The following is a 26,221-nucleotide window of genomic DNA, read 5'->3' as shown; positions in this document are numbered from 1 at the left end:
CAGCAAGAGAAAGGTAGTTAGTGACTTACAAGGGTATTCCCATAAGAATGTCACCTGATTTCTCAACAGAAACTTTGCAAGCCAGAAGGGATTGAAATAAAATATTCAAAGTAATGAAAAACAAGAACCTACAACCAAGACTACTCTACCTCGCAAGGCTATTAATTAAAATTGAAAGTGAGATAAAGAGCTTCCAAGACAGGAAAAAGCTAAAGGAATTCATCATCGACAAGCCAGAATTACAAGAAATGTTAAGGAGACTTCTGTAAAAAGGAGAGGAAGCATAAATATGAATAATAAAATAATGAAATGGCAAAACAAAACTCATACATATGTTATCTACAAGAGACCCTACTCAGGTCAAATGATACACAGAGACTGAAAGTAAAGGAATGAAAAAAATATTTCATGCAAATGGAAATGAAAAAAAGAAAGCTGGGATAGCAATATTTATACCAGACAAAATAGGCTTTAAAACAAAGGCTATAATAAGAGACAAAGAAGAGAGCATTACGTAATGATAAAGGGATCAATAAAATAGTAGGACATAACCCTAGTAAACATATACGCACCCAACATAGGAGCACATACTTATATAAAGCAATTATTGACGAACATAAAGGAGAGAGATTGACAGTAATACACTCATAGTAGAAGACTTTAACACCCATTGACACCAATGGACAGATCTTCCAGACAGAAAATCAATAAAGAAACAATAGCTTTTAATGATACACTAGACCAGATGAATTTAACTGATATTTTCAGAGCGTTTCGCCCCCAAAGAAGCAGAATATACATTCTTCTCAAGTGCACATGGTATAGCCACTATGGAAAACAGTTTGGAGGTTTCTCAAAAAATTAAAAATAGAACTACCTTTTGATCCTGCAATTGCACTTCTGGGTATTTACCTAAAAAAAACAACAAAACACTAGTTTGTAAATATCTACGCACCCCTGTGTTCATGGCAGCGCTATTTGCAATAGCCAAAATATGGAAGCAACCTAAGTGCCCATCAATAGACAATTGGATAAAGAAGTTACCCATATATATAATGGAATATTACCCAGACTTTTAAAAAAAAAGAAAAAGAAATCTTACCATTTGCAATGACACAGATGGACCTCGAGGATATTATGCTGAGTGAAATAAATCAGACAGAGAAAGATAAATACCATATGATTTCACTTATATGCAGAATCTAAGGAACAAAAGAAATTAAACAAAAACAGACTCACAGATACAGAGAATTAGTGATTGCCAGAGGGGAGGGTGTTGAGGGGCAGGGTGAAAAAAGTCAAGAGATGAAGAAGTACAAATTAGTAGTTACAAAACAGTCATGGGGATTTAGAGTATAACACAGGATATGTAGTTAATATTATTGTAATAGTTGTATTTAGTGCCATATGGGAGTTAGAGTAATTGGGGGGATCACTTCATAAATTATGTAAATGTCTAACCATTGTACTGCATACTTGAAACTAATATAAAATAAAATAAAAAATTCTCCATATTGCATATAACATGATTTTCTATGTAGAAATTAAAAAAAAAACACTAAAACTAGTAAGTATATTAGACAATGTTGCAAGATACATAATAAACACACAAAAATAAATTGTATTTCTATATGTTAGCAATGAACATAGATATCAAAATTTTAAATGTGTTACCATTTACAATAGCTCAAAAAAAAGGAAATATTTGAGTTTAAACCTAACAAAACATGTACAGGACTTGTATATCAAAAGCTATAAAACACTGTTTAAAAAATCAAAGATATAAATAAATGAAGAGACATACTGTGTTTGTGATTTAGAAGACTCAACTCAATAAATTTCAATTATCCCTCAAAGTTATATACAGGTTTAACACAATTTCTATCAAAATTTAAGTAAGATTTTTATAGATATAGAAAGATTAATTTTTTCTGGAAAAACAAAGGATCTAGAATAATTTAAACTGTTTGAAATGGAAAAATAAAGTGGGAGGAATCAATCTACTCAATTTCAAGACATTAGATCATAATATATAGCTATAGTAATCAAGACTGAACGGTATTGGTAGAGAGATAGACACATAGATTACTGTAACAGAACAGACAACTCAGAAATAGACCTGCAGAAATATGCCCAAGGCATTTTTGACAAATGTACAAAAACAATTCATTGGAGGAAAAACAGTCTTTTTCAACAAATGATGTGGGAGCAATGGACTTTTACAATTATTTAAGTGCCTTGCCCTAACTCTTACACAGCATATAAAAATTATCTCAAAATATATTACAGATGTAAATGTAAAACTATAAACCTTTTAGAAAAAAACATAGGAGAAAATTTTTGGCATCTAGAGTTAGGCTAAGAGTTCTTAGACTTGATAACAAAAGCATGATCCATAAAAGGAAAAATTAATAAGTTGGACTTCAAAATTTAAAAGTTTTTCTCTGCAAAAGATCTTATTAAGAGCATGAAAAAACAACCCACGAACAGGGAGAAAATATTTGCAAACCACATTTCAGACAAAAGACTAGTATCTAGAATATATAAGAACTCTTAAAACTCAACAGTAAAATATAAACAATCTTATTAGAAAATAGGCAAAAGATAGGAACAAACTTTTCAACAAAGAGGATATACAGATGGAAAATAAACACATGAAAAGACATTAAACACCTAGCAATTAAGGAAACGAAAATTTAAGTCACATTAAGATACCATACACATCAGAATAAGAGTAATAAAAAGTAGTGGCAACATCTAATACAGGTGAGGATGTAGAGAAATGATCTCTCATGCATTGCCAGTGGACATGCAAAATGGTACAATCACTCCCAAAAATAGTTTGACAGGTTTATTTTGTTTTTTGTTTTTTGTTTTTTTTTAAATACGCAGCACCATATGACCCAGCATCTTCACTCCTGGTCATTTATCCCAGAGAAATGAAAACATGTTCACACAAAAACCTGCACACCACTGTTCATAGCAGCTTTGTTCATATTAGCCAAAAACTGGAAGCAAGGCAGGTATCCTTCAAGGAGTGAATGGGTAAACAAACTGTGGTACATCCATACCATGGAATACTACTCAGCAATAAAAAAGAAGTATTGATACATGCAACAACCTGGAAGGATCTCCAGAGATTATGCTGGGTGAAACAAAAAAAAATCCAATCCTGGAAGATTACATATTATATGATTCCATTTATATAGCTTTCTTAAATGAGAAAATTATATAAACAAAGGAGAGATTAGTGGTTGCCAAGGGTAAAGGAGGAGGATGATAGGATGGAGGCACATGGGTGTGGCTATGAAAGGGTAACTTTAGAGGGTTTTTGTGATGGAAATGTTCTGTACTTTGAAAGTATCAATGTCAGTATCCTGGTTGTGATATCGTACTATAGTTTTGTAAGATATTACCATTGGAGAAAACTGGAAAAAGGGTACAAGAAATCTCTCTGCATTGTTTCTTATAACTGCATGTGAATCCACAATTAGCTCAAAATAAAGTTTAATCTTTAAAAATTGCTCCAGTGTGCAGTCAATAAAATCTGTTGAGCCAAGAAGCCCACAGCAGTGTGGTGGATATTGGAAACAGAAAGGTCCTACAAATGAATAAGAAGAAAAAGCCAATAGCCCTACATGGGGTCAATAAATGCACACTGATACTTCACTTGCAGAAAGAACAGTAAAACAGAATTACTATACAGACTTTTCTTTTACAAAAGAAACTTCTCCCAGTCTTAATTCATCTGAAGCCAGAGGCTCCAGTCAGCCTGGCACACATTCAAATAGCAAGTCCCCGCCCCCCCCCGCCCCCCACGCCCCACCCCACTCCTGTGCAAACATCGGCTCCTCCAACACAGACTCGGTGATTTGATCCATTTACACTAAGTCAGCAGTTTGGACATATGTTTGCAATCTAAGGCTTCCTGTGAGGTATGCAAGCCCTTAATAACATCTCTTACGGGAACTTTGTGGTTTGGAATGCCAGGCTAGGCTGGACTGAAGCTGTGGTTGTGCATAAACAAGAATTTTAAAGGTCAGTTCTCCAGCCAGCAGTCTGGACTGTGTGGACCTTGGAGAGGGGGTAGAGGAGCTGTTCTCAATGACTTTTCTCAGAAAAAGATAATTTGTGTGTGTGTTTCCTTCATGTCAGAGAAAGAAAGCCCCATAGGACTTTTCTACTTCTCCACTCCTGCCTCTGCTGGGAGCCGGAGGAGAAGGCTAAAGATCCCCCGCTCCTCACCCTCCGCCCCCAGTTTTCCCCATCTAGCCCTGAGAAAAAATGCTAGCAGGGATGGCCACACATGCAGCAAAGCGCTGAATCTCCTCCTGCCTCTCAGGGACTGCTGCACCCCACCCAGCCTGGCTTTTGCGTGGGGCCTGTTTTATGGAGTAACTCCCAAAGGAACAACCCTTTTCCTAATGTGTTTCTTGGGCATTTCCAGTGGTTCCATAAACAACACACTGAAAAATAATTTTCCAATTTAATGCATCTGTCTAACCGATATCCTATTTAATTTGTCCCTCCTGTTCTCTATTTTATCGATCAGAGAGCAGCGATCTGGAAAAGCCCATTCGCTCTTACTTAACACTAAGAATCTTTCAAAAATTTCTTCTCCTTCTGCTTTAGGAAACAAAAATCAGAATTCAAAAAGAACACTTCCTTAAGGTACAAGCACAAACACCGCCTCTGTCTGTGACCTTTGGGTGAGAGCCCTTCAGCCCTCCTCATTCCCCCATCCCTTGGCCTCCAGAAGGTTGTCCTCAAAGGCCAGGCTCATGAGGCCAAGAAAAGTTGGCTGACTGATTTTCAAGAGGCTCTTGACCAGGGATTCCTCTTCTGCAAACTTCTACTATCACATGTGACCTCCCAGGCCCCACATACTAGAAGCCTGTAGCTAATAGGAAATCAGCAGCAAGCCAAGGAGACTATGAATATGCAGATCTTCCAGAGATACACCGAACCTTCTGATGTCTTATGCTTTTATTCACAGGGGATGAGGAGGCACAGAGAGAGAAAAGCAAGAAACAACAGAACAACTGCCTAGATGACTAGAGATCTTGTGCCAGAGTGATCGTCAAACTTCTGTGGTTGGCTCGCAGCTCATAGGATCGAATTTCATGTCTGAAGAGCTACAGGGCAGTGTCCTCAGGTACAGAGGGTAAGGGTGTACCTTCAGAGCTGCTGACCATCCCTCACAGCTATTCCACGAAGGGCACATATAAGGCAAGAAGAGCAACGGAGTCGGTTAGGTACGGGTCAGTATGGTAGACTCGGAGGCCCCTAAGTAGGCTTAGCTCTCATTTCCAATGTATGCGATTGTATGCCTATAGTCCATCTCCCTTCTATGCCTCCATGTCCTCATTAGTAAAATAGAGATATTAATACCCATTTCAGGTGGTGATTGTAAGGAGTCGACGTTTGAAATGTGTTTTGCCATAAGTAACAAAAGCCTGACAAGGAGTTTGTTGTTCTCACATAAGTCTAGAGGTAGACATTCCAGGGTTCAGACATCTGTTCAATTCTCATTGATTCTAAGATCCACGTTGTTGTTTGTTTCTATTTTTTTCTCTACATTTTAACATGTTGAGAATCTGGATGTGCTTTACAAACAGGCTATAGTTTGATTAGCAGCATTATATCTCTCCTAATGGTACTTAAATAATGGCGTGTCTTAGAACATTGATTGTTTCTAATGAAAGTCAGTATGTTATCAGGAGCTAGACTCTTAACCTGGTGGCTTTCATCCTCATAGTCGCAAGATGCTACTGCACCTTCAAGCATCATATCCATGTTACAGGTGGGAACAAGTGGGAAGGAGATAAAGTGTTTTCTCTTACCTCTAACGAATGTCCACGTATATATTATTGGCCAAAACTATGTTGCATGGCCATCTGTAGGGTGCTGGAAAGCTGAGTTTTAAGTTCCCAGGCCCAATAAAAGAGGAAGGCAGGGAAGAAAGAAGGTGATTGGGTGCTGAGTGAGCCAACCCATCATGTCTGCCACAATATGTAAAAGAACTAGCTCAGTCTCTGGCACATAGCAGAAGCTCACCAAAGAGCAGCTCTTTACCTCCATACATAAGCAAAAATGCGAGTGGTTTGTGTTGGGATAAGTCAGGCCACCAAACAACTTCATTTCTTGGAACACTACAATCCACACTCTCTAGGAATGCAAATGAGGCTTGCCCAAGAAAGAGTGATAAACACACTTCTCTCCTTTCCAGTTCTGCAGAGCCATCTCTGTAGGCTTAAACACCAGAAGTTTCTGGTGCAAAATAAATAAACAAGCTATTTCGCAATTCTCACAAATGAGTTTTTTTCAGTTTTCCTTCGCCAAGCTAAGCCCATCATCTCCCATTTTCACTCTTTAGCTGTCACAGCCCCGCAGCCCCTGCTGGCTTCAGTGAGAACCTGCAGGCTGGCATATGTAACCCAGGCACTGTGCCATTCCCGGGGACATGCTCAAGCTTTCTAAGGTAATGGGAGGGGAGCTGAGAAATTAGGAAAATATTCAAGTTCATCCAGCTGGTAAGCAAGGAGCTGAGGCATAAACCCAGATCTATCTGATGCCAATACCCCTCCCAGTACAACTCATTGCCTCCATAAGTACTGCTTGCTGTTTAACCCTCGGTTTTAGGCCAAAAAGAAGTCAGGCATCTCTTCCAACATCAGGAGCTCAGGGAAAGAGGAGGTGTTGCAGCTGCGGCTACCCCAAGACCTCCGCTCCTCCAGGAAGTTGGCCTCCAACTGTGTGCTTGAAGGGTGACGCTATGGAGTCACGAAGTTCATCACATGTGACCTTAGAGATTGCCCGTTCCAATTCCCTCACAGGACAGATGAAGAAATGGAGACCCTAGGAAAGAGGCTAGTGGTAATAATAAGAATGTGGTCTAGGACTCAAGCCACTTAACTTCCAGGCCATTTGCTTTTTCCAGTATAGCAGGCTCCTACTGGTCTCCAAGCTCTCTCCTCTGCTCACCTGGGGAGCCATGCTAACAAATATTTCTAGAATGTTTACCATGGGCCTGGCACTGTTTTGAGCACTGGAAATGCAGCAAAGAACAACAAAGATGATGATTAAGTTCTTGTGGAACTTATTTCTAGTGAGGCAGACAGAGGATAACTAAGTAAATGAAGAGAAGCAAGAAAATATCAGATATCAGATTGTGGCCACTTTCCAGTTCTGTGGAAAGACAAACAGGAAGATGTTATGGAGAGTTACCAGGGCTGTACTTTAGAATTGAGGTCAGAGAAGAGCTCTCCTCGGAGGTGAGGTATGAGCTAGGAACTGAGTAATAAGAAAAAACAACTGAGCAAGGATCTGGAGAAAGAGCATCCAGGCAGAGGACACAACTGGTGCCAGCTTCTTAGAGGGGATTGGGCTTGGCTACATGAAGAAGAGAAAGAGCCTGACTCCGCTGACCAAGGGAGAGAGGAAAGTGTCAGGTAGGAGAGGCGGGCCAAGGGCAGATCTTACAGGACCCTATAGGCCAATGGGAGGGATTTCGATTTTGTTCTTAGTGCAATGAGAGGTCACTGGCGGGTTTATGCACATGACTGCTGCGCTCCCATTTAAGCCTTGAAAAGATCTTTCTGGATACAGTGGAAAGAACAGAAAAAGGGCAAGAATAAAAGGAAAGAGAGATGAATCATCAGGCAATGCCAGCAGTTCCCTAGGTTACATCCCTATTAAACCATAAACCTGGGGTTTTCACAAGACTCCTGCTACAAGCAGCTGTGCAGGCTGTGCACAGCCCAACTCCAGGGCTGCCTTTCACCCAAACTATAATGTCAACATCCTCTGAAGTTGTGCAGAGTGGGCCTGGGTTTTTCAATCCCTTATGATTCTCAAAGACACTTACAACCCTATGTACTCTTGTCAGAGGAGCAAAATAAAATGCCCTTTAACAACATTTTTCTACACGAAAGTAAGACAGATAAACCACAAATCACTATGTCTAAGTATCATGAAGTATGCAGTAAAGTAAATATGAAGTATGTAGTAAAGTAAATATGAAGAATAATAGAATCTAAATAATCTTATACCTTTAATTATCTCGTGGCCACTGAAAAATATATTAATCCCTTGGTTATCTGCCCCAGTACTTAGGAAAAGAATCACGGATGATGTAAAATATCATTTATATAATTTATATTTGGCTGAAACGTGCACCTCATGATGAGCATTCTCACAGACAAGTTGCAGCTATCCAATCGTCAGTGGTATTTCAGTTCACATCATTGTCCAAACTGAATCACGAGTGTTTAAAAAGCAAAACCAAAAATAAATCTTTATTCGATCTTTATTTATTGAATATTTGTTGCATACCTGCTATATGCCTGGCACTGCTAGGTCCTGGAGCAAACAACATGTTTCCTGCTTTCCTGGACCTTACAAGCTAATGGTCTGGACGGACATTGAACAAGAAAAAACACATAAAAAAAATAAGCAATTACAATTTTTAATAAGAGCTATGGTAGAAAAGAACAGAGAAAATAATGGGCTTTTAGATCATGAAGGTCAAGGAATGAATCTCAGATGAACCTTTAAGATGGCCAAGAGCCACAATGGCTGTTGACATACTTCCATTGCTCCTCCATCACACTTTCCTCTCTATCTCTCTTGCCCAGGGACCCACTCTCTTGCCCTGTTACCCCTCCCTCCCAACCCCATGCCCTCTAAGCCTTGTGACCCTGAGCGCAAGTGAATGACCCTCAGAGCCAGCATCTCCAATCAAGAGAAGCCCTGGGCACCCAATAGAGGGCAGCACAGAGCCCCTTGGTCTGGTTCTCACACAGGGTTTCCTTTTATGACCTTTGGGAGTTGCCTCCTTTCTCTGGAAGTCTCAGTGTTCCCCACTTGTCAAGTAGAAGGAAACATACAGTCCCTGGAGTGCGATGGTAGCCCCCAGAGATTGACTCTGCTGCCCAGAAGTCCTTGGAGGGTCCCACAGCAGGCTGGCAGAAAACATGATGGAGAAACCCTACCCCTGCTAGATTCTTACAGGGCCAGACCCCATCACAAGCTCTAAAAAAGACCTTTTTGCAAAGCCTGCCAGTTAGCCCCATATCATTCCCCTCAAAGCTTCAGAAACAAACACTGAGGCAAGATGAGGAATGTGATAGGAGTTACGTGATTGAAGAAGGTGTGTGGACTTTGTATGCTGCACTGGACATAAACTCAGATGTTAGCAAGTTGCTTACCACACTATCCTTCTCATTTGCAGTCTCTTCACTCAGCCAACCTTCCCCTCACCGCCAGCCTTTACCCCATGAGAATCTGGCCAAAGCACTCTTTATTAGCACAAAGCCCAGTTGTGTCAATGTGATATCCCCAGAGGTCCAGGCCAGCTCCTGGCACTTCTAGAAAAGAAGGTCATCTTTTTTGCCATCTCCTATGCCCACCCTTGCTTGGGCTGGGCTCTGCTATCTCTTAGAGTAGGATTAGGAAATAACCAAGAAGATCAGTTCATGGAAGGTGTGGGGACCCAAGCACGGTGGGGGACTGCTATGGACATGAATAATAGGAAGAATGAGAAGGCACACACACAATTCTCAGGAGGAAGATAGTCTTACCTTGGGTCCTAGTTGCTGTTCCAAAAACTGACTGTGAAAGCAGATTCCTCTCTAGGCCTCAGTCTCCTGATTGGGAGTGAGATTGAACTAGGTGAGCTCTAAGCCATCTTCCAGCTCTAAGGCTTTGAAATTCTCAATGGGTGCTAATTTATAAAACTGTGATCATCACATATGTGCTATGCAGGAAATGGGACAGGGAGAGACTGCGGGGCTTCCTGTTTGATAAAAAGGAAATGCATTGGTGAAGCAGCTCTCAACTTTTTTTCTTTATCAGTACACTTGATGAATGATGACTAAGAGCTTGACACACTCCCAGCAGAGATGTGAAGGATCCAAGGCTCTGGATGATGCTTGGGGGCCGGGGGTGGGAGGGCAGCTGTAACTTTACCACATCATACCAGTGTATCCAACACTGCCCCAGCAGACCAGATCTGGGAAATTTATGTTAATAATGTTTTAGACTAGGCCCATATTATGTTGCATGCTATCAGCAGAACCTCTTGATTGTTTTGTAATTTATTGCACATTTACTAAGTTTTGTTATTCTCCATCACTGTGCTAAGTGCTGATGAGGTAAAGATGAATAAAATCTAGTTTTCATGCTCCCGCAGTTCCCAACTGACCTGCTGTAGCGTGCTGGGGCATCCTGAGCCAGAGTATCCATCTGTCCAAATGATACCTTTTACACAAATTAGGAAAAAGGATCCCTTCTGTACAAATGCAGTCTGGTGGGCACATAGATGTTGAGGAGATTACATTTGGCCATTGGTCTCCATTGGCCCCTTCAGCTGAGTGCCCTGGTATAGCAAATAATCTGTGCAATTGATCCTAGGGGTTGTGATGAGCTGCCAGATTTCAATCAATGTCTAAGATATTTTTGCTCTAATGTCATATGTATGTTAGCAATGTCTGTCAAATGGAACACAGACCCAAAAAGTCACATGATGGTGGAGAGTAGAGTAAGCTAGCCAACTTGGAGTATACTGGAATAAGAAAATGTAATGTGTGAGATATACCAGAGCATATATTCAGCACAGCAAACTAATATTAAGGGGAGACCAAGTGATAGTGAGGTAATGGCAGATGCTTTTATAGTCTCTCTGAGACCCAGTTATACTGCAGCAGTGATTGTATTATTCTTCTTGGCTTGTATAACGTGTTTCAGTATTTTAATGCTTTCGAGTATGCCACACACAAAAAAATTAGTAAATACACGCACAAAAAAAGAGCTTGGAAACCAGTAATCTAGTGGAAAAGAGGTGTATAAGAATTCTGACTCTATGATTAAGTTTTCACTGGAGACATGAAATCAGTAGGAGCAAGGCACTTAGCTCTACCTAGAGAGGCCAAAGAGGGCTTTCTAAAGGAGGTGATAACTAAAACAATTGTTGAAAATCAAGTAGGAGTTCACCAAGTATACAGGGAGGGAAATGTTACCGAAATAAAAGGGGGTTCATTTGCCTGCACGCATCAAAGCCAAAAGAACAGGGGTTTGCAGCAAAGAAGGTAAAAAGCTTACTTAAGGAAATGGCACCAAGCCTGAGACATAGGTGAGCTAGTCCTCAAAGATCTGGCTCCCCAATGGCCTCTAGGGGATAGGTTATATAGGGGAAAACTCATTAGCCATGGTAGCTAAGGGAGTTAGGGTCGTGGGCTCTACCGATAGGTCAGGGCTGAGGTAGGAGGCAGTTGACCATTGCATCAGGTCCTGATGTCAGTCAGGGCATCGTTCCGCCTGGTTTTGAGGGGATATAGTTGATGGGATAATTTGGCCTTCATGGGTCTGAAGCTGAAACACAACCAAGATCAAGATGTTATCTTTAGTTTGACCAAAATTTTCTGTGGTCAGCAGACCTGAGGCCTTGTTCCTAAAATTGTTTGGTGCTGACCAGAATCTGATGTCCTAAGGGCTTAATGATTAAGAGACTAGTGTGTAGTATGTGCAAAGGTGGAAAAATAAGGAAAAGAAGCAAGTGAGTACAAGGCCAAAAAAGAAAAAAGTCATTTTAAAGAAGTAAAGTTTTTGCACAGTTATAGAAAGGGTTTTGAAGTAATGGGATGGCTTGTGCAAATGTGTGGAAGAAAGAACAAGTTTTGTGTACTGAACTGCAAGCTGTAATATGACTGGAGAGAAAAGTGTCAATAAAAGAGTATCAAGAAGTGAAGGTGAAACCAACTCACAAAAAAATACTAATGGGCGTGGCTCTGGTCATACTCTTTCCCCCAAATTCAAACCCCCACCCCTCCCCTGCAGAAAAGTAAGATTATTCTGAAGATGCGCATGATGGAGCTTTCTTTAGATTCAGCAAAATGCCAGAAATCTTAATCTTCTAACTTGGGTGGGAAATGCATAACATTAGCTAAGTATTTTTGCAGAAATATCAAGGACCAGGCCTTGCTGAATAAAAGCCTATATTCGGGATCAGTTACCCACTTTGCGTGACCCAGCACAAAATGAAAATGTGCATTAAGGATTTCAAGACAGCAATAGTAGAGCATTAAATGAAGTGCAGGTCCCTTTTAAGCATGGGGCCTTGTATGACTCCAGTTTGCACACCCATAAAACCCGCCCTGTAGTTGAGGGAGATCAGGAGGCCTTATTAGCACATTGTTATTTGTACTAGAATTGGATTTATTACTTTGGAGAAGAGAAGAAAACAAAATGAGGGTGGGGATGGGAGAGAGAGAAATAGAGAGACCCACTAAGTCAAGGCAGTCAAAATCCTTTTTAGCTGAACTTTTACAATTTTGTCCTCAAAGTATCCCTAATAATCAGAGAGATCTATAATTTGGCAACCCTCTACGAGCATATTATTTTAATGTTCTTATGCCATTAAAAAATGTATGCATACTTTGCATTCTTCTTAATGATGTAAGAAGAACTTATGGAAAACTAAAATGTTACAGATTTGGTGAAATTCCTCTTTGATTACATAGCAAACCGCAGACCCCTCTCCAGAGATAATGACTATATTAAGTTTGAAAGATATTCTTCCAAATTTTGTATGCATTATATTTTAGATACGTGTATATATTTTATATTAAAATAAGTGCTTATTTTAATATAAAAAATGTATGTAGTAAAGTGACTGGTTATGAGACAAATATACAAAAATTGACATCTGGCAATAGAATCAAGATGTCAGATAGACTGGATATCAGCTTCTACATCCCCACCTACTCAAAGTCCCATGAAATCGCAGAAATATTTTGAAAAAGTAGATCTATAATGTTGCTGGAACTCGAGGAAGGGTGCTACCTGCAGACTAAAAATATCGAGGATAATTTTTTTAAGTGGATTGATGAAGAAATAAGAATTTAAAAAACTTCAAGCCAAACATGAGCAAGATAAACTACTCAAGACAAGAACAGTTCTCCAAGCTCCAAGTGATCAAGTCCAAATGGAGAAGAAAGCTGGAGACCCTCCTCAGTATTATCGGCTGATTAATTCAGCACAGCTGGCCAGTCAGACCTGCCCCTCCCAGTCCTCCACACACAGGGAAGAGAGTGCAGATGGCATTTTCCCCCAGAGTAAAGCTGCGATCACCGGTCTCTGAAAGGGGAGTTCTGACTCAATGAATCTTGTGATCTGGGGCCAAGAGGCAGAATAGGACCTCAGGTAACGGACTCCTGAGAAAGATGAAGATTCCTGACTATGAGAGGCATGTTACCCACAGAGCTGCCCTGCACATACACCTCCACACAGTCACTGGGGAGAGCAAGAGCATTTGGACAAGGCAGCGAGGATTTCCTGGGGTTGTAGAAAAGCATTGTGGATCGATATCAGCCTATTTAGACATTTTTGAGATCTTCATGTGGCTATTAGGTAATTGATCAATTTATAAAGGTTGCATGAATGTTTGAAAAGAGTGTAAAATCTCCAAGAGGTCAAAATAGACCTCTTTATAGATCTTAGTCCATGCTTATTAATTGTATTATTCAAATCCTCTTCAATGTTGTCCAGTAGAAATATAATGTGAGCCACCTATGTTATTTTAAATTTTCTATAGCCATGTGAAAATAAGTTAAAAGGAACTGGTGAGGTTAATTTAATAGGTTGTATTTAATCAGTATATCTAAAGTAGGATTTTTTCAACATGTAATCAACATTTTAAAATATTAATGAGATATTTTACATGATTTTTCACAACAAGTCTTTGAAATCCAATATATATTTTACGCATACAGCACATCTCAATTTGGGCTCGCCATATTCTAAGCGTTCAGTAGCCTAGTGGCTACTGGCTGTATTATGAGGCTAGTGGCTATTGTATTGGACAACACGGCTATAAATCCTTGGTTATTTTTTCCTAGTTGAGTTGTCATTCATCTTTATACATTTTGAAACTGCACAAAGAGATATGAGTGAACGAGAACGAAACAAACAAACAAACAAAAAACTCTTCTTGGACCATTAATTCTTTGGGCTTTGAAATCCATTTTATCTTATATTAATATTGGCACACCTATTTCTTGGTTAGCACATTTCCTTGGTTAACACATCTTTTCCATTCCTTTATTTTGCAACTTTCTGCATCTTATATATTTAAGTATTCCTTTGAAACAACACACAACTGGCTTTTGTTTTGTTACCTTATATGAGAGTTGCTATTTTTAATGGGGACTTTACCAAATCACAGTAATTGTGAGCATTGGTATATTTGGATTTATTTCATCCATAGAATTGCACTTCATATTTACTATACTTTCTTGTTGTTTCTCTTTTTGTTCCCCATTCTTTACACAACACCTAAATGCTTGAATTAACCAAGCATTTAGGTGTTGTGTTTCCTTTTCTTTCTTTTAGCAGTTTCCGGTTCTTTCAGTATGCACCTTTAATTTTTTCAGCAGCAGAAAGTGATCAGTTTGATTTCCAATGATATGTGATCATCAGTTGATAATCACTTTATCTTCTTTTTTGCTGACATTATCTTTAATTTTAACTCATTTTAAGTTACACAGATAGGTATTTTTTCCTTGTGAAAACCTACAATGTTACAGATTTGGTGAAATTCCTCTTTGGTTACATCTCCAACCTCAGTCCCCTCTCCAGAGATAATGACTGTATTAAGTTTGAAAGATATACTTCCAAATTTTGTATGCATTATATTTTATATACACATAAATATATGGTATTTATATAAATATATGTGGTATTTTCTGATTCCATTTCTAGAAATTTTTCATGAAATAGTCGAATAAGTACACAAAGATATATGTGAAAAAATGTCATAATCACATTGTAAATTTTTTTTAATTGAAAAGATTCTAACTATCCATCAATAGGGGATTGGTTAAATAAATTATAGTATATCCACATATTATGTCAAAAATGATTACTATGTTCTTAAATCCATTGACATAAAAAGATGACTAGAATATATAATAAAGTGAAATAAATCAGGTCACACACACACACACACACACAATTGAAAAGGTATTCACCAAAATAATAGTGATTATCTCTGATAGCTAAGATTTCAGGTTATTTTACTTTCTTCTTTAATATTTAATAATGATAGAATTTTCTCCAATGAGGTATATAAATGTTATACTTTTGAAAACATCATAAGCCTTATTCCCCAAATATAAATCTTAAATAACAGAGGTGCTTCAGAAAATTCACTGTGTTTATCCAAAGGCTTCTCTTCCTCCCTTGGCATGTGACCCTGGACCCTGGGATAGCCTACGCCCCAGTTATAGAGGCAGGCTCTAGAAAACTCAGAGAAGAAGAGAGGGATTAGCAGTGTGTTGCACATACCAAAAAATTCCAGCTATAAATATTTATGTCCTTGTGCATATTATTTATATATTTGCTCAGCTGTCTGTACTTTCATTTTCTGTACCCTAACTGTGTTTTTCTATGTTTTGCCTGAAATAATATTCTCCTGGGAATATTATGAAGTCATTCATGTAGAATACCAAGAGAACATGACAAGCAATTGGACATCTGAGCAATGCTTCTGACACTGGTAACACAGATCAATAATTATTTCAAGCACTAATTAGTGCAACTCATGTTCTTGGTGTCACCGGAAATATGCCTCACAACAGTTGAAAAACTCCTACTTCTGGTGTAACATCTCTTCCATGAGAATACCTGAGACTGTGAGGTTCGATTTCATAACCATTTCTTTGCCACCTTCTATTAAGCACCACATATTGTTGTAACAGTGAGTAAGCTCAGTCATTAAGTTCATAGTTAAATGCAGGTTGAATTCAAGCTAATATTAACTGATCAATATTTAACATCTGGTCATTCCCCAGTCCTTCCAGAAAGGGGAAAGGTGCTGACCACAGCATATTTAGCTCTATTTTTCATATGGATGAAGGAATGAAGGGCAGTTTCCACTCTCTACGATGGTAGAAAACCATCTCATGAGTTTCTCCCCATTTTAAAGATGAGGAAACAGGCTGAGTAGGACAAGCTATGTGATTTGTATACGGAGGGGAGTGCTTTCTACCTGGGTGTTTCTACCTCCAAGAACACAGCCAATTTTCCTAAGAATGGCACAGAGTCAGTACGAAGAGTTCTTATTAGGGCCACATCAGGATGGCAGCTTAACGGAGCAGGAGTGTCAGTGAGGCAGAAGAGGATGTCAAGGGAACATTGGTTTCCTTGCAACCCTCCTAGGTAATGACTGGAAATTGTTTTGAAAGACAGGCTTGTTACACAGGGGATGGAGAAATCCAAGTTTTACGTTTCCTTACCTGTGACAATTTAGGGTACAACTCGAATGCTAAGTTAACGTGACGTATATCCTAGGGGTACCAACAATACCAGGTCATACTTATCAGTGTTGTGTATGTGTGTGTTTGTATAACTATCCACCCAAAAAAATGGTATTTTCTGTGACTCCATTTCTAGGAATGCCTATAGATACTGTTGCTGGGAAGCAAGGGCCTGTGCTGGCCTGAAGAGGGCCTCACCAGGTCTACTTTGTACCTCCAAGTAATAGATATGGGACAATTCAGAGCAAAAGAAGTCTAAGTGTTGTTATTATTCTTTTTACATCTATAACTTCCATGACTCCAGCACCTCATGACATAGGGCAAGCAAATGGTGCCAGAGTGCCAACTAAAAGCAGAAGCTTCCAGCTGTGGGGCAGAAGATGTGACACAGGCTGATGAGGGGCACAGGTCTCCAAATCTAGGGCTAATCCTCACTGTAGCTTCATACTTGGGATTTCACCAGTCCCTTTCATTTCCGCCCCCGCCACCCCTCCCCCCAAATAAAGCCCAGAACCAGCAGCTACACACATGTGTTTGTGATCCAGCCAGTGCTCAGAGCTCAAGGGAAACTACTAAAATGGAAGCTCAGGCCAGCAAGCGCTGTCCTGTGCACTGTCAGTTCAATCTCTGGAGCACCCAACGTGGCAAAGAAACCACTGCATTCCTCATGTGAACACGGAATAACAATCAGAGTGGAATGCTTCCAACTCACGCTCATTTTCCTCATTCTTCATCTAGTCCAAGCCATACCCCCGTCTCCCTGCCCACAGATGTTGGATTCTCAGCCTTCTCCCTCACCTTCTTCAACTGTATTCTGTGAAATAAGATGAAACAGATTAGGATCTTGTTAGTTGAGCAGCACTCAATGGGTGGCCAGGGGTCCATTTTTTCATAGAGTTTGAGGACAAAACAAAGATCAAAATCCAGAAGTTTAAGAATTCATGTTCTAAACCTGTGTGGTATGATGCAATAGCCACTAGCCCCATGTGGCTCTGATGACTTGAGATGTGCTAAGTGCAAACGAAGGACTAAATTTTCCATTTCAATTCATTTTAATTAATGTTAACTTAAATTTGAAAACTGATCATTTCATTCCGTTATTGGAAAGCAACGGTATGTATGCAGCCACTTAGGTTTGTAAGTCTACTTCTTCAACCACAAGTGTTATGAAATCTAAATATGGCTCACGTGTTTCAATTTACATTTAGTGTCTGAATTCAGATGTGCTTTGAGTGTAAAACGTACACCGAAGTTGAAAGATTTAGTAGGAAGAAAATGTAAACTACTTCATTAATAATTATTTATATTGATGCATATTGAAATGATCATATTTTAGACATACTGTGTCAAATAAAATGTATCATTAAAATTAATTTCACCTGTTTCGTGTTTTACATTTTTTTTTTTTCAAATGTGGCTACTGGGATATTTTTAAATTACATATCTTATTTCTACTGGTTCACTACTCTAGATGTTTAATGTTACTAGGGATAGTGCTGGAGATACGATATCCTGGTCCAGAGTTTCATTTATCACTTGCCCTCTCATATTGCTTATAGGTCGTTCCAGAACACTTTCCAATCCTCTCTTTCCTAATTACTGTTTCAGTATTACTAGTGAACACTCACTTCCCCTCATCCTAACCCCACCTACAGCATTTTTTTCCCTCTGAAGACCTGTCCCACCCTTCTGTCCTCTACCCATCCTTTGAGAGCCCATATTCTACTACGAATTATCCTTCTCTTGTCCCCCATTTCTCAGTCTTTCCCTTTAATGCCACCTTCTCTGACTTTTTATGACAATCTGTCTCTTAAAACTGCTTCATTGGAGGTCAAGGTCTGCATTAGAGGTCTGCTTCCTTAGAGGTCTTGCAGGAAGTTCTGAGAGAGAGACCACCATGCTTCGTGCTTGCTCAGGCCTCTCTCCCACCAGGTTGCTTGGTCTTCTCTTTTTAATGTTTGTGTGGATGTTCATACCCTCTTCTTTACCACCATCCACCTTTTCTTTTCTTTTTTTATGCTCTTTTTAAAAAAATGTATTTTGCCATACAATATTATATTAGTTTCAGGTGTACAACACGCAGGGAATTAAACACTTATATAACTTGCAAAGATATCACCACGGTAAGTCTAGTAACCAATCAACCTTTTCCTTCTCTCACTCTCCCTTTCTCAGTGACCCTATATTTCAGGTTGGATTTCTGGGAAACAGATTCTGCATGGAAATGGAGATGGAGATCAGCATGCGGGAGGTCTATTGGGAGGTACCTGGGAACAACGCCTGTACGAAAGTGAGGAAATGGGGTTGGGCAGAGTAAACTGGAACTGAGATGCAGTTTCCACAGAAGCTTCAGCTGATCCCTTGGAAAGCTCTGGGGCTGGGATAGCCCTTTAAGATCTTCCAGAACGTAAGCAAAGAGATGTCCCTTTGGATCCCTGCATTAACCCATTGTCCAGATGCCCCCAAGGAGGGGCAATCTGGCTTATACTCCCCACCACTGAAATAATTCTCTCAAAAGTCCCCAAAGATCTCCTGTTTTCTTGGGAACCCTCCACTTTGATGTCCCTGAAGCATGGGTCCATACTGAACATGCCCTTTTCTCCTGAGTTCTGACGCCCTGCACAGCGCTGGCTCTCCTGGATGGTCTGTTTCTTTCATTGGCTCCTTTGCTTGCTTAGAACTGGGTTCTGTCCTCAGCCCAGCCCTCTCTACCTTTTCTACACTCTCCCTCCATATCATCTTCTCTCAGCCTCACATCTCTCCAGGTCTTCTTCCGACTTCCACACCCACAGCACCACCATGGTCCTCTTCCTTCTCTTTCTTGAGACCGCCCCGCCCCCACCTCCGTCTGCCTCTCCTACAACACTCACAGCTGAGCTCTACAGACCCTAGGCAACCACACAACGGTCCCTAACTCCGATTTATTGCATCTTCCATTTCACCCCCCATTTCAGGCCTTTCTCTCACAGGGACTACTGCAGTCATCTCCTTTTGAGACCTCTTTATGTCTCCTCTGATAATCCTTTCTCAGCAGCTCCGGGGGTATTAAGAAGGCTGGTACCCCAGTGCCTTGCCCTGTCACCTCTCCCTGCCTATCCTGCTTCCCTGACCTAGCGACCTGGTAAATGGGTAACCTAGCTCACTGAAGTCAAGTTTCAAAAGAACATGGTTGGATAAGCACAGTCTTTGTTGATTTAGGAAATAACACATAACTTATGCCCCACTGTTAGAACAGAACCAGTTACAGGCAGCTTTGCCCCTGCTTTCCACAGGGCACGGGCAGATGGGCTCTCCGCCTAGTCTCCCTTTTTCTCCAGTCTAGGGCCGGGAAATGTAAAGCTGATAGTCAACAGGACTCCCAGAGAGAGAGGGCTGTGATAAGAGTCTTCCTTGTGTCTGGGGCTGAGGAAAGAAAGAGTAGAGGGAAGTCTCTGTGGTCAGACAGGCTTGTCCTTGGAGTCACCAGGAGCTCCCACGGGCCAGCTTCCCCCAGGATCCTGCCATCAGGGGCCGGCCTAGGGGGCAATGAGACCTGAGAGAGGTGCGGTGGGAGGTGGAGAGGAGGACCCAGCGGTCTGTAAGCCGCCCCAACCCCCAGTCCACCTCACCCCCTCCTTGCAAGGATCCCCCAGGCAACCACACAGCTGCCCCTAACTCCGACTTAATTCGCCCTGTGTGCTGTGAATTGAAGAAAGGCCAACTGCCAAACAAAGACGCGGCCGGCTGCTCAGGGTTTCTGGGGAGGCCCGCTACCCGGCGGGAGAGAGCGAGCCCGGGAACTAGAGGGGGCGCGCAGGAGAGGGTGGGCGCGGGGGAAGCGGGGCGGGGCGGGCAAAGGCTCTGGCCGGCAGGAAGTGCCCACGGGCGCCGGGCGGAGAGCGTGATACCCGCACACTGACGTTCGCAGGGTGGGAAGCCAGGAGCGCCGCGGGGCGTGCGGACAGGGGGCGGCCCTGCGAGCCGCCGCCCCGCTTCTGGGCTCCGCTCTCCGACTGCGAACCAAGCCCTGCTGCCCACGGCCGGTAAGTGCAGCGCGCGGGGCTCTGGAGGGCCCGCGGGGCGGGAGCGCGCGAAAAGGAGGGGGTCTCCGCCAGGCTCATGGGTCGCGGGGAGGAGGCGCCCCCTCTTCTGCTTGGTCCTCGGAGCTGGACCGTGTAAGGCGCCGGCGGACAGGAGCAGGCCGACTTTGGATAAGGAGTGGGGCACGAATCCTCGGGATATTCAGGATGGATGGGTGTAAGCACTAGTCTACAGGGCCCCCAGCATTTGTGTCCGTAATTGTGCTCCTGATTTCTGCACGAAGGTCTTGGGAGAGAGCTCTGGGACCCTCAGTGCCTTGTACTGTCCAGCGTGTTAAGTGCATGTCTGTCCCTCTTCAAAATGTTATTCTCTTTGTCCACCCTGAATTCTAGTCACAGGCTCTTATGCCTAAACCCGAGGTTACAGGTCCAGAGTAATCCTAGCTAAAACTGTACAGCCCTTGGCTCTGTTCCCCATGCAAAACAAGGTTTACTAAATGCTGGCAGCTGGTGCGTCTCATACGTGCACCGGATTGTTCTCAGTGGGTCTGTCTGCCTGTGGAGGGCTGTCCACAAGTCCCATGGGCACAGCCGTGCATTTTGGAGAACATGGTTCTGTAGGCCCTGTCACCTGTGTTCACCTGCCAATTCCTACTCGTGCAGTTGGCTAGGCTAGCTTGGTATGGAAAGAAGGAAAGTGTGGAAGGTTCTAGTATGTATTGTTTTCACCAGTGATAGGAACAGTGTTCATATGCGTGAATTGGCTGGAAAATATGAAAAAGAGGAAGGCTCATTTGGATTGGGCAGGAGAACAACTCAACTTGGGTCTCAGTTGCTCAGTGTGCAGGAATAAGTACCACAGAGGTCTCTAGGACATTGGCACACATTGTGAGGCAGGAATGGTGTGGAGAGAAAAGACAGCTTCTGGAAAACTCCTAAATATACTCTAGGACAGAGGGTGGCGGTGGAAGGGTGGAGAAGAGAATGAGGCCAGAGTGAATGATCTGTGTTTAATTTGTGGGCAGCTGGATTATAGTGGAAAGAATCTGCAGTTAGAGTCGGGAGACCTGGATTTGAATCAAAATTTAGTGGTTGTTACTATGTCAGTAGCAGTGTTCCCTGCACATGTCACTCTGAGGTTCAGTTGTCTCATGTGCAAAGCTGTCCCTACCTATCTCATGATGTAGCTGGAGGTTCAAATTAGCTAATGACTGGAAAGTACTTGGACAGAGGTAAGGCTCTGAGGGTGAAGGCAAATGCTGGGCCCACAGGTGCCAAGCGGGAGGTGTGGCGAACACTTGGGGTCCTGGAGCTGTTTGGTTTGTGGGTCATACAGGGAACTATTTGCATACTGCTCCCTGTGATATTCAACATAATAGGAGTATTTGCCTAGAGCACTTTGGACTCTGGGTGTGTGAGATGCACACAGGTCTTGGTAGTGTACGTAGTTTTTGTGTGAATGCCTTCTGCAGCACAAGGGGAAAACTAGCTTGGCTGGCTTTTAAGTCCTAGCCCTAGAGCGGCTTGACTTCCAGAGAGCCTTCCTCCAGGTGAGCCAGGAGGCTTTATACCTATCATCTTGCTTTTATCCTCTTGCCAACAATGGAAGCAGTAAGGAACACTTTCTACCATTTGCAGCCAGGAAGATAAGAGAGGAGGAAGAAGCTTTCCCAACTGAGGTCATGGGTCAGGGATGTCAACTGCAAGGTGCTGTCTTCTGGGTTACAGAGCCCCAAAGCTGTACCAAGCTGAGGAGGGCTGGGAGGCTGTCAAAAGTCATTACAGATAGCCCTAAACACCAGGAAGTGTTTGGTGGTTTGTCAGTCCTTGCGTGTCACCTGTCATGAGATATCTTTGAATGTAGTAGCTCTTTGGTAAACATTGTGAAAGGAAAGAGCCGTGGCCAGGGAGCCTGGAAACCCAGGGTCAAGTTCCAGCTCAGCTTCCTACCCTCCATATGACCTGGGAAAGTCACTTCACCTCTTTGTGTCTATTTTTTCACTGTTCAAAATCAAGGCATCTTTCCAGATTGTCCTCCTGATCCCAGCTCATGTTTCACTTCCTCAGAGAGGCCTTTCTTGATCTCTAATCTAAAGTAGCCACCTCCTGGTCACAATCAAAGTGCCCTGATTTAACTCCTCCATAGCACTTACTACCATCTGAATTTTCTGCTATGTCAGGCCACACTGTGAGCTTCAGAAGAGCAGGGCATCCCTCCTCCTGTTACTAGCTGGCCCACCAGCACCTGGAACACACTAGGTGCCCAAAGAAAGGTTGTGTTAGTGAGTGGTGAATAACTTAATATGGGTAGAACGGCTGCATGTGTTTCAAATTGTGCTCCTAGGAGCCTTTGAGAGAGGAGCAAGCCCCATAGGCGGGGCCTGGTTCCCTCACACCAACAGCTCAGGGTTAAATCAAGTTATGGATTGGCTTCCAGGTATAATTTCTTTTGAAGAAAGTGCACTCCCACTAAAATAAAACTGGAAAACCATTGTATCAGAAGACTCATAAGGGCCTCTTCAATTGCAAGATGAAATAATAGTACCGCAGCTAGAAGCAATGCACACCCACCCTCAAGGAGGACCCAAGGCTGTGATGTAGACTTTGGAAGTGGTTATCCCACAGATCATGTCTGCTTGGCCATGGAATTCATCATATGGGTGTTTTTCTGCAACTGGTTTAATTTCCTGGATTTTTGGTCAAGGTTAATATGAAAATGATTTTGCATGCAATACAACAACAAGGGGTATATGGGAACTCTGAAGCTTGCGTGAGATGAGCACTAGACAGGAAGACACATTGAATATCTACAAAGTGGCTATGCCACACGCTGATAGATGAAAGCTGCCTATTTAGGGTGACTGTGTCTGTCATCATCCTCCTTTGGGTATGTTCCTAGGCAAGCTGCCCAGACTTGCCTCTTGCCCAGGAGATGTCCACTCAGCGTCGTTTTTCTTGAGTAGTTGGCAGTGGAGAGGAGCCCTTCTCTCTAAGTGATTCTTGAGCCTAGAGGACAGCGATATAGTGGCTCACCCTGACCCATATTTACAGCAGCTACGTCAGCTTCATGTAAAACATCTCTCATGTTGTCTCTTCCTATAAATACATTTGCAAACGGCAGTATGACTCCTGTGTCCAGCATTGTGCCTGGGTTTGGGGCACAGAATATATGTTTACCACCACTTTTACTAAATAAATCCCATGGGAGTTAGTGTATTCCATTTATACTATAATATAGTTATAGTATGTACTATTTATATATAATATTCTATATTACTAGTATACCTACGGATGGAGAAGGAGGTTTGGCTGTTTTGTTGGATTGTTTAGGTGATTGGTTGAGGAGAAAGACTATGGAAAGAAGAGAAAAAAGAAGGGAGTACAAATCAGAATTCCCGTTAATTCCTTTGGACTACTGACTTTGCTTCTTGTACCTGTTCCTGCTCTGGCTCTCTTGTGAGTTCCTGGGCTCTTAAGGTATGTACTTATAAGACAGCACACCATAGAGCAGACAGAGTTGGGAGAGGATCAGTATTCACAGATTTACCGTGTGCCTGCTAGGAGCCATGACTCTTCAGGCCTGAGAAATACAGAGACCTGGGCCCTGACTTCTGAGGATGTAGCTGTTGGGGAGATTAAAGTCACTCCCAGGAAGAGATAGGAAAACAGCTGAGTGCAAACTGCATGGCACTCACGTCAGCCACAGCTGGAGCGCAGAGAAGGCAAGGAAAACGCGTGCCGGCCAGGGGCAGAGAACCCAGCTCTGGGTCAGACAGTCCAGCCTGAAATTCGGGCTCTGCCCCTTCCTCCCCATGTGACCCCACATGTGTTGCATGACCTCACTAAGCTTCAGTTTCCTCATCCTGTAAACTGAGGAAATGGTCCATAACTCCTAGCCTGGTGTACGGATGCCTGAGTTAAGCCTGGAAAGCTCAACTAAGTAGAGGGGCACGGAACGCCCAAGTGTCTGATGATAACAGCGAATAGTTTGGAAAAGGGCTCATGGTGAGAAGGGGCCTGGTGGGGTGGTGACTGCTGTACAATTATGTCTAAGCACAGATCCCCGCTGTCAGTAGTCAAGGGGTACATGGCCTCCTGATGGTTATGCCCCAGGCCAGCCAAGCACTCCTTTTCTCCTCTGGGTGCCTTTCTAACACAAGCTATAGGGAGGAATGCAGCTGCTTTTGAACAACTTTTCCCTCTGTTTTCACTGCCCCCTGTATAGGCATATGCTCTTTCTTAAAGGCTTAAGGAGCTTTACTGTAAAATACCAAGAATTCAAGAGTTGAGGATGTTACAGAGGCTCAGGAAATGTTAGGGGAAATTGCTCTGAATGTTCCCTAGCCTGTTCCAAAGTAGTTCCCGTACCCTCTTTGATGGTTGGGTGGGTGACCTGCAGTGGTTCTCACCCTCGTCTGGACTTATGGATGCTGCTGCTTCTCCTCCTCCCCGTCCCCGTCTTCCTCCCCTTCCTGCCCCCACCACTTCCCTTCCTCTCTAGCCTCCTCCTTCTCCTCTTCCTTCTTCTAACACAGATCTCATGTTTTGAAAGATTTTTGTTAGCCAAACTTTAATACAAATGAAAATTTGCTTCTACATTTGAAAAGACTAATCAAAGACCATATAACTGATTTCACTGTCCACTGTTCACTTTCTGCTTTATAACATTTACATTTTTTAAATGAAATCCTGTGCTCACAGGGCATCATGAACACTAGATCATATGAAGCAGCAAGGAACAGGGGACACACACATTATTCATCTCTCCTCTGCTCACATTTCATGCTCACCAAGATGCCATCAGCAGAGCATTGAACCACACAGGGCCCTTCTCAGCATGGGGCCCTGTGCAACTACATAGGATGCTTACCCTTGAAGCCAGCAAGGGTTCAGCCCTCGGCCTCCTATTTTAGTCACATTTTTGGATGGTGGCCCAGTTAGGCCAGAACAACAAATCCTTTAAACAGGTGAGCCATTCAAGTGCCCTCAGATTCCAGTTAGTCACCTATCCTTGGAAGATGGTGGAGGCTTCCATTTCCTTATCCTGGTCTCTACCCTTCTGCTACAAATCATTTACATTTGTTAAAAGACAGCTTAGATCGTTTACTAACAGGTTCTAATTGTTTTTAAAGGCTCAGAAGAAAACAAAGGACAGGAGTAGAGGTGAGTACTATCCATTTTGTCTGAGGTTTGGAACTGATTGAAAAGCAAAAAGCTTCCAGGAGTTCTTAGGCCTGTTCAAAAGTATTCCCAGCTTCTCTGGCTCTGATCCTTTTTATACTGAAGCCCAGCAAATATCTTGGGATGGGGAAGGAGTGACTTAGTTACCTAGGGAGGGAGTGCTCTTTGGGTTGGAGAGAAGAGAGGCCAGAGAAGGAGCCGTGTGACTCCACATTTTAGGGTGCTTTTTGTATACCTAGAGGCTTGAGGAAGCCAGCCTTCTCAGAAGAAATAAACTCTCTCTTTGGGGAAAGAGGGTGAGACAGGAAGTTAGGACTAGAAGCACCAGGAGAGAATAAAATACACAGAAGGCAGTTAACACTTTCTGATAGCACTGAGCAGATAGATGGCTAAGGACTTTTAACTCCTAAAGTTCCAAGCAAATATTAAGAAACAAGGATAGTAAGTCTTTGTTTATAGCTTGCAAGACTTTAGAGGTGAAACAACTCATTAACAAAATCAATTTTACCTTAGGCTAATTATTATAAATAAGAGTTAAGTTCCTGTGGCATCTCAACTTTTTATATTAATTTTTTTCTTTTATTTAACATTTTATTTTTTTTATTTTTTCTCCTTCCCCTCTGGTAACCACTAGTCCATTGTCCATGTCCATGAGTCTCTGTCTGTCCTGTTCATTTGTTGCTTTTAGGCTTATATCCCACATGTAAG

The 26,221-nt window shown here is 42.2% G+C and overlaps 2 protein-coding genes across 4 annotated transcripts in view; one reads left to right on the top strand and one right to left on the bottom strand.

The window, feature by feature from the left end:
- Positions 1-3,800, bottom strand: part of PRMT8 (protein arginine methyltransferase 8) — a 190,951-nt gene extending 187,151 nt beyond the window's left edge. Inside the window, exon 1 of the mRNA XM_011367865.1 lies at positions 3,720-3,800. The gene's annotated coding sequence lies outside the window, so the exon portion shown is untranslated. The remainder of the gene's footprint in view (positions 1-3,719) is intronic.
- Positions 3,801-20,119: 16,319 nt separating this feature from the next.
- TSPAN11 (tetraspanin 11) overlaps positions 20,120-26,221 on the top strand; it is an 84,038-nt gene continuing 77,936 nt past the window's right edge. For 2 of the 3 annotated variants that reach the window (XM_011367862.2, XM_023535190.1), the window contains exon 1: positions 20,120-20,335. The gene's annotated coding sequence lies outside the window, so the exon portion shown is untranslated. Of the gene's footprint in view, positions 20,336-25,340; positions 25,380-25,464; positions 25,496-26,221 lie in introns of those variants that run through there. The other variant, XM_023535191.1, reaches the window with a different exon arrangement.

The sequence above is a fragment of the Pteropus vampyrus genome, unplaced genomic scaffold (genome assembly GCF_000151845.1).
Source record: "Pteropus vampyrus isolate Shadow unplaced genomic scaffold, Pvam_2.0 Scaffold137, whole genome shotgun sequence".
Classification (NCBI taxonomy): Eukaryota; Metazoa; Chordata; class Mammalia; order Chiroptera; family Pteropodidae; genus Pteropus; species Pteropus vampyrus.
Note: the sequence above shows the minus strand (reverse complement) of the source record. Positions and strands in the feature narration are given on the sequence as shown.